This window comes from Triticum dicoccoides, chromosome 3A (genome assembly GCF_002162155.2).
Source record: "Triticum dicoccoides isolate Atlit2015 ecotype Zavitan chromosome 3A, WEW_v2.0, whole genome shotgun sequence".
Taxonomy (NCBI): domain Eukaryota; kingdom Viridiplantae; phylum Streptophyta; class Magnoliopsida; order Poales; family Poaceae; genus Triticum; species Triticum dicoccoides.
The window spans coordinates 639,299,960-639,310,064 of NC_041384.1; positions in this window are offsets into that span (position 1 = coordinate 639,299,960).

Here is a 10,105-nt window from a genome sequence, read left to right on the forward strand (position 1 = left end):
TCCACCCTCGTGGGGCCCACGTTGCTCCACCGACGTACTTCTTCCTCCTATATATACCTACGTACCCCCAAACTACCAGATACGGAGCCAAAACCCTAATTACATCGTCATAACTTTCTGTACCCGTGAGATCCCATCTTGGGGCCTTTTCCGTAGCTCCGCCGGAGGGGGCATCGATCACGGAGGGCTTCTACATCAACACCATAGCCTCTCCGATGAAGTGTGAGTAGTTTACTTCAGACCTTCGGGTCCATAGTTATTAGCTAGATGGCTTCTTCTCTCTTTTTGGATCTCAATACAAAGTTCTCCCCCTCTCTTGTGGAGATCTATTCGATGTAATCTTCTTTTGTGGTGTGTTTGTTGAGACCGATGAATTGTGGGTTTATGATCAAGTTTATCTATGAACAATATTTGAATCTTCTCTGAATTCTTTTATGTATGATTGGTTATCTTTGCAAGTCTCTTCGAATTATCAGTTTGGTTTGGGCTACTAGATTGATGTTTCTTGCAATGGGAGAAGTGCTTAGCTTTGGGTTCAATCTTGCGGTGTCCTTTCCCAGTGACAGTAGGGGCAGCAAGGCACGTATTGTATTGTTGCCATCGAGGATAACAAGATGGGGTTTATATCATATTGCATGAGTTTATCCCTCTACATCATGCCATCTTGCTTAAAGCGTTACTCTGTTCTTTTGAACTTAATACTCTAGATGCATGCTGGATAGCGGTCGATGTGTGGAGTAATAGTAGTAGATGCAGGAGGAGTCGGTCTACTTGTCTCGGACATCATGCCTATATACATGATCATACCTAGATATTCTCATAACTATGCTCAATTCTGTCAGTAATTTGTTTACGCACCGTAATACTTATGCTCTCGAGAGAAGCCACTAGTGAAACCTATGGCCCACGGGTCTATTTTCCATCATATTAATCTTCCATCAACAAGCTATTTCCTTTTCCGTTTATTTTGCTTTCTTTACTTTGCATCTTTATCATAAAAATACCAAAAATATTATCTTACCATATCTATCAGATCTCACTTTCGTAAGTGACCGTGAAGGGATTGGCAGCCCCTTTATTGTGTTGGTTGCGAGGATTTTATTTGTTTGTGTAGGTGCGAGGGACTCGTGCGTGGCCTCCTACTGGATTGATACCTTGGTTCTCAAAAACTGAGGGAAATACTTACGCTGCTTTGCTGCATCACCCTTTCCTCTTCAAGGGACAACCAAGGCAGTGCTCAAAATGGTAGCAAGAAGGATTTCTGGCACCGTTGCCGGGGAGTCTACGTAAAAGTCAACATACCAAGTACCCATCACAAACCCTTATCTCCCGCATTACATTATTTGCCATTTGCCTCTCGTTTTCCTCTCCCCCACTTCACCCTTGCTATTTTATTCGCCCTCTCTCTCCGTCCTCCTTCTCTTTCTCTATTTGTCTCTTTTTGCCCGTCTCTTGTTTGCTTGTGTGTTGGATTGCTTGCTTGTCACAATGGCTCAAGATAATACCAAATTGTGTGACTTTACTAATATCAACAATAATGATTTTATTAGCACTCCGATTGCGCCTCTTACCGATGTTGAATCTTGTGAAATTAATGTTGCTTTGCTGAATCTTGTCATGAAAGATCCGTTTTCCGGCCTTCCTAGTGAAGATGTCGCTACCCATCTAAAAAACTTTGTTGATTTGTGTGATATGCAAAAGAAGAAAGATGTGGATAATGATATTGTTAAATTGAAGCTATTTCCTTTTTTGATTAGAGATCGTGCTAAAGCTTGGTTTTCGTCTTTGCCTAAAAATAGTATTGATTCGTGGAATAAGTGCAAAGATGCTTTTATCTCTAAGTATTTTCCTCCCGCTAAGATCATCTCTCTTAGAAATGATATCATGAATTTTAAGCAGCTTGATCATGAACATGTTGCACAAGCTTGGGAGAGGATGAAATTAATGATACGTAATTGCCCTACACATGGTTTGAATTTATGGATGATTACACAAATTTTTTATGCCGGATTGAATTTTGCTTCTAGAAATCTTTTAGATTCGGCCGCGGGAGGCACTTTTATGGAAATCACTTTAGGAGAAGCTACTAAACTCCTAGATAATATTATGGTTAATTATTCTTAATGGCACACTGAAAGATCTACTAATAAGAAAGTGCATGCGATAGAAGAAATTAATGTTTTGAGTGGAAAGATGGATGAACTTATGAAATTATTTGCTAATAAAAGTGTTTCTCCTGATCCTAATGATATGCCTTTGTCTACTTTAATTGAGAATAATAAAGAATCTATGGATGTGAATTTTGTTGGTAGGAATAATTTTGGTAACAACGCGTATAGAGGAAACTTTAATCCTAGGCCGTATCCTAGTAATTCCTCTAATAATTATGGTAATTCCTACAAAAATTCTTATGGAAATTTTAATAAGATACCCTATGATTTTGAATCTAATATTAAATAATTTATTACTTTGCAAAAGAATTTCAATGCTTTGATTGAAGAAAAATTGCTTAAGATTGATGAGTTGGCTAGGAACGTTGATAGAATTTCTCTTGATATTGATTCTTTGAAACTTAGATCTATTCCAACTAAGTATGATATCAATGAGTCTCTCAAAGCCATGAGAATTTCCATTGATGAGTGCAAAGAAAGAACCGCTAGGATGCGTGCTAAGAAAGATTGCTTTATAAAAGCGTGTTCTTCTAGTTTCCATGATAATAAAGCTGAAGATCTAAAAGTTATTGATGTGTCCCCTATTAAATCTTTGTTTTGCAATATGAATCTCGATAATGATGGGACTGAATATGATCCACCTTTACCTAGAAGATGTTCCAAAAATTCAGAGTCTTTAGATCTTGATGCTAAAATTGTTAAAAGTGGGATTGAAGAAGTTAAAACTTTAAATATCAATGAAACCACTATTTTGGATCTCAAGGAATTTAATTATGATAATTGCTCTTTGATATATTGTATTTCCTTGTTGCAATCCGTGGTAAATTCTCCTAATGCTTATAGTCAAAATAAAGCCTTTACCAAACATATCGTTGATGCTTGGATGCAATCTTATGAAGAAAAACTTGAGTTGGAAGTTTATATCCCTAGAAAACTTTATGACGAGTGGGAACCTACTATTAAAATTAAATATCATGAATGCTATGCTTTGTGTGATTTGGGTGCTAGTGTTTCCACGATTCCAAAGACTTTGTGTGATTTGCTAGGTTTCCTTGATTTTGATGATTGCTCTTTAAACTTGCACCTTGCAGATTCAACTATTAAGAAACCTATGGGAAGAATTAATGATGTTCTTATTGTTGCAAATAGGAATTATGTGCCCGTAGATTTTATTGTTCTTGACATAGATTGCAATCCTTCGTGTCCTATTATTCTTGGTAGACCTTTCCTTAAAACGATTGGTGCAATTATTGATATGAAGGAAGGGAATATTAGATTCCAATTTCCGTTAAGGAAGGGCATGGAACACTTCCCTAGAAAGAAAATTAAATTACCATATGAATCTATTATGAGAGCCACTTATGGATTGCCTACCAAAGATGGCAATACCTAGATCTATCCTTACTTTTATGCCTAGCTAGGGGCGTTAAACGATAGCGCTTGTTGGGAGGCAACCCAATATTTTTTTATTCTTTGCTTTTTGCTCCTGTTTAGTAATAAATAATTTATCTAGACTCTGTTTTGGTTCTGTTTTTTATGTTTAATTAGTGTTTGTGCCAAGTAGAACCGTTGGGAAGATTTGGGAAAAGTCTTTTTAATCTTGCTGTAAAAAACAGAAACTTTAGCGCTCGCGAGAATTGCTGCCATTTTTATTTGGAACGTGCTATTTAGTTAATTATTTTTGCAGATGATTAATAGATAAATTACTCACGTCCAGAAATTTATTTTAGAATTTTTTGGGTTCCAGAACTTGCGTTAGCTACACATTACTACAGACTGTTATGTTTTTGACAGATTCTGTTTTTCATATGTTGTTTGCTTATTTTGATGAATCTATGGCTAGTAAAATAGTTTATAAACCATAGAGAAGTTGGAATAAATTAGGTTTAACACCAATATAAATAAAGAATGAGTTCATTACAGTACCTTGAAGTGGTGTTTTGTTTTCTTTCGCTACCGGAGCTCACGAGATTTTCTACTTTTAGTTTTGTGTTGTGAAGTTTTCAAGTTTTGGGTAAAAGATTTGATGGATTATGGAACAAGGAGTGGCAAGAGCCTAAGCTTGGGGATGCCCATGGCACCCCAAGATAATCTAAGGACACCTAAAAGCACAAGCTTGGGGATGCCCCGGATGGCATTCCCTCTTTCGTCTACTTCCATCGGTAACTTTACTTGGAGCTATATTTTTATTTAACACATGATATGTGTTTTGCTTGGAGCGTCTTGTATTATTTGAGTCTTTATTTGTTAGTTTTCCACAATCACCCGTGCTGTAAACACCTTTTGAGAGAGATACACATGATTCGGAAATTGTTAGAATACTCTATGTGCTTCACTTATATCTTTTGAGTTATATAGTTTTTACTCTAGTGCTTCACTTATATCTTTTAGGGCACGGTGGTGGATTTGCTTTGTAGAAACTATTGTTCTCTCATGCTTCACTTAGATTATTTTGAGATTCCTACAAAACAGCGTGGTAATTTGCTTTAATTATGTTAGGCATTCAAGATTAATACTATGAGAAGTTTGATACTTGATAATTGTTTTGAGATATGGAGATGCTGATATTAGAGTCGTGCTAGTTGAGTAGTTATGAATTTGAGAAATGCGTGTGTTAAAGTTTGTGATTCCCGTAGAATGCACATATGGTGAACCGTTATGTGAAGAAGTTGGAGCATGATTTATTTATTGACTGTCTTCCTTATGAGTGGCGGTCGGGGATGAGCGATGGTCTTTTCCTCCTATCTATCCCCCTAGGAGCATGCGTGTAGTACTTTGCTTCGATAACTAATAGATTTTTGCAATAAGTATGTGAGTTCTTTATGACTAATGTTGAGTCCATGGATTATACACACTCTCACCCTTCCACCATTGCTAGCCTCTCTAATACCGCGCACCTTTCGCCGGTATCATACACCTACCATATACCTTCCTCAAAACAGCCACCATACCTACCTATCATGGCATTTCCATAGCCATTCCGAGATATATTGCCATGCAACTTTCCATCGTTCTGTTTACTATGACACGCTCCATCATTGTCATATTGCTTTGCATGATCATGTAGTTGACATTTTATTTGTGGTAAAGCCACCGTTCATAATTCTTTCGTACAAGTCACTCATGCATCAATGCTATCCCGGTATACCGCCGGAGGCATTCATATAGAGTCATACTTTGTTTTAGTATTGAGTTGTAATCATTTAGTTGTAAATAAATAGAAGTGTGATGATCATCATTCATAGAGTATTGTCCCAAAAAAGGAGAAAGGCCAAATAAAAAAAGGAAGGCCCAATATATATATATATATAAAGGGACAATACTACTATCCCTTTTCCACACTTGTGCAAAGTAGCACCATGATCTTCATGATAGAGAGTCTCCTATGTTATCACTTTCATATACTAGTGGGAATTTTTCATTATAGAACTTGGCTTGTATATTCCAATGACGGGCTTCCTCAAAATGCCATAGGTCTTCGTGAGCAAGCTAGTTGGATGCACACCCACTTAATTATTTTTGTTGAGCTTTCATATACTTATAGCTCTAGTGCATCCGTTGCATGGCAATCCCTACTCACTCACATTGATATCTATTAATGGGCATCTCCATAGCCCGTTGATACACCTAGTTGATGTGAGACTATCTTCTCCCTTTTTGTCTTCTCCACAACCACCATTCTATTCCACATATAGTGCTATGTCCATGGCTCACGCTCATGTATTGCATGAAGATTGAAAAAGTTTGAGAACACCAAAAGTATGAACCAATTGCTTGGCTTGTCATTGGGGTTGTGCATTGATGACCCACAAGTATAGGGGATCTATCGTAGTCCTTTCGATAAGTAAGAGTGCCGAACCCAACGAGGAGCAGAAGGAAATGATAAGCGGTTTTCAGCAAGGTAGTCTCTGCAAGTACTGAAATAAGTGGTAACAGATAGTTTTGTGATAAGATAAATTGTAACGAGCAACAAGCAACAAAAGTAAATAAAGTGCAGCAAGGTGGCCCAATCCTTTTTGTAGCAAAGGACAAGCCGGAACAAACTCTTATAATAGGAAAAGCGCTCCCGAGGACACATGGGAATATCGTCAAGCTAGTTTTCATCACGTTCATATGATTCACATTCGATACTTTGATAATTTGATATGTGGGTGGACCGGTGCTTGGGTGCTGTTCTTACTTGAACAAGCATCCCACTTATGATTAACCTCTATTGCAAGCATCCGCAACTACAACAAAAGTATTAAGGTAAACCTAACCATAGCATGAAACATGTGGATCCAAATCAGCCCCTTACGAAGCAACACATAAACTAGGGTTTAAGCTTCTGTCACTCTAGCAACCCATCATCTACTTATTACTTCCCAATGCCTTCCTCTAGGTCCAAATAATGGTGAAGTGTTATGTAGTCGACGTTCACATAACACCACTAGAGGCTAGACAACATACATCTTATCAAAATATCAAACGAATACCAAATTCACATGACTACTAATAGCAAGACTTCTCCCTTGTCCTCAGGAACAAACGTAATTACTCACAAAGCATATTCATGTTCATAATCAGAGGGGTAATAATATGCATATATGATCTGAACATATGATCTTCCACCAAATAAACCAACTAGCATCAACTACAAGGAGTAATCAACACTACTAGCAACCTACTAGCACCAATCCCGGACTTTGAGACAAGAATTGGATACAAGAGATGAACTAGGGTTTGGAGATGAGATGGTGTTGGTGAAGATGTTGATGGAGATTGCCCTCTCCCGATGAGAGGAGCGTTGGTGATGACGATGGTGATGATTTCCCCCTCTCGGAGGGAAGTATCCCCGGCAGAACAGCTCTGCCGGAGCTCTAGATTGGTTCCGCCAAGGTTCCGCCTCGTGGCGGCCGAGTCTCGTTCCGAAAAGTTCCCTCTGATTTTTTTCTCATTGAAAGACCTCATATAGGAGAAGATGGACGTCGGAGAGCCACTAGGGGGCCCACGAGGTAGGGGGCACGCCCCCACCCTCGTGAGCAGGGTGTGGGCCCCCTGGCCTTCATCTTTGGCGAGGATTTTTCCTTATTTATTTTAAGATGTTCCGTGGAGTTTCAGGACTTTTGGAGTTGCGCAGAATGGATCTCTAATATTTGCTCCTTTTCCGGCCCAGAATTCCAGCTGCCGGCATTCTCCCTCCTTATGTAAACCTTGTAAAATAAGAGAGAATAGCCATAAGTATTGTGACATAAAGTGAAATAACAGTCCATAATGTAATAAATATCGATATAAAAGCATGATGCAAAATGGACGTATCAACTCCCCCAAGCCTAGACCTCGCTTTGTCCTCAAGTGAAAAGCCGATAACAATAAATATGTCTTCATGTTTAGAGGTAGAGGCGTCGATATAAATAAAATACGGACATGAAGGCATCATGATTATTCTCATAACAACAACGTATATAGATTTTTTCACATGATTACTTATGTTCAAGTGATGATCTATTCACAATGCAAAAGTATAAATCATAAACCTTATTGGGCTCCGACAAACTATAATCTCAGTCATTGAAGCAATTGCAATTTATCATAACATCGGAAAGAGTCTATGTCAGAGCTAAAAAGCAAGTCCACATACTCAACTATTATTTAGTCCTCCATAATTGCTAACACTCACGCAATACTTGTGGTTACGGAGTTTTAATCGGACACAGAGAAAGATAGGGGCTTATAGTTTTGCCCCACAACCATTTACCTCAAGGGTAATGTCAACAATAATGGTTCATGCTCCCCTACATCCAATTAGATATATATATATATATATATATATATATATATATATATATATATATATATATATATATCATGTTCTTTCCAACATGCTGAGCTTGCCAAAGGATAAAATGAAAAAGAAAAGGTGAAGATCACCATGACTCTTGCATAAGGTAGAAGATAATAATAAAAGATAGGCCCTTCGTAGAGGGAAGCAGAGGTTGTCATGCGCTTTTATGGTTGGATGCACAAAATCTCAATGCGAAAGAACGTCACTTTATATTGCCCCTTGTGATATGAACATTTATTATGCAGTCCCTCGCTTTTATTACTTCCACATCACAAGATCGTATAAAGCTTATTTCTCCCACACCAATCAATCATACATATTTAGAGCAATTTTTATTGCTTTGCACCGATGACAGCTTACTTGAAGGATCTTACTCAATCCATAGGTAGATATGGTGGACTCTCATGGCAAACTGGTTTAAGGGTATTTGGAAGCACAAGTAGTATTTCTACTTGGTGCTGAGAATTTGGCTAGCACGAGGGGGAAAGGCAAGCTCAACAAGTTAGAGGATCCATGACAACATACTTTATCTCAGATATAAGAAAGACATAACTCATTACGTTGTCTTCCTTGTCCAACATCAACTCTTTAGCATGTCATATTTTAATGAGTGCTCCCAATCATAAAAGATGTCAATGATAATATATCTATATGTGAAAACCTCTCTTTCCTTATTACTTCCTATTAATTGCAACAATGACCAAAGTTATGTCTGCCAACTCCCAACAACTTTTAATCATCATACTCTTTCTATGTGAAGTCATTACTCTCAATAAGATCAATATGAACTTTTTGTTTCTTTTTATTCTTTTTCTCTTTTCTTTTATTCACCCAAGATCATGGCAAAATAATCAAGCCCTTGACTCAACACTAATCTTTATTATATATAGCTCACGGACTCGATTACATACAGAGATCAAAAAGCAAACTCAAAACTAGATCATGCCATAAACTTTATTCTACTAGATCAAGATACTACTAATAGGATCGAACTAAGAAAAACGGTAAAGATAGGAGTTGTTATTGTGATACTATACCGGGGCACCTCCCCCAAGCTTGGCAGTTGCCAAGGGGAGTACCCATACACATGTGATTATGTCTCCTTTGTTGGTGAAGAAGGTGGTGGTGATGTAGATGATGCGGGCCTTGCATCCATCTTCCAAGGCATAGGTTCTCCATCATAGAAAGATGATCGAGTCTCCGGGATCCTCAAATCTGCAGCCAAACTCATCCTTTTGAATCTATATTCATACTCACAGTTTTCCCCGATGAAGCTTGAAGATAGTCTCCCCGATGTTGTCAGCATCCAACTTGTGTTTGCTAGTGAACTCCGCAATCATCATGTGGTTAGAGTTGAGTCCACGTTCCACCATCCCTTGGCACTTGAAAACTTGTTGCTCCACTGCTTCGAGCCTCGTCTCCATGCTTCTGGTCCCCTTTGGTCCCTCTTCATCGCGGATGTGCAGCAACCCATCACGCAACTCAATGATTTGAGGGTGTCGCAGCACCTCCACGAGGTAAGGGTTGATGACCTTCTCGAAGAACTTGTCCTTGGAGGCGCTTGGGGCCGTCATGATAACCTAGATCTGTCAGAAAAACAGCTCGAAACAAGAACAGAGGAAATTTGCGTGATACGGGAGTCAAAACCTTCGGGAGGTTATATAATGAATTTTTACCGACCAAAATACGTATGTGCAAGAAAACAGAGTCCGGAAGGCACACGGGGTGCTCACGAGGTAGGGGGCGCGCCTAGAGGGGTAGGGCACGCCCACCACCCTCGTGGGGCCCTCGTGTCCTTCCCGGACTGCTACTTATTTTTCTATTTTTTTAAATATTCCAAAACGGAGAAATATTGCCTTAAAAATTGTTTTGGAGTCGGTTTACTTACCGTACCACATACCTATTCCTTTCGGAGTCTGAAACGTTCCGGAAAGTGTCCCTTATGTATTCCTCCGGGGTTATAGTTTCAATAATATTGGTTTCAACATTTATGGGATTAACTGAGATATAATGTTTAATTCTTTGACCGTTTACTACCTTCGGGTTTGTGCCTTCGAAGTTGTTGATTTTTATGGCATCGGAACGATAGACCTCTTCGATAACATAGGGG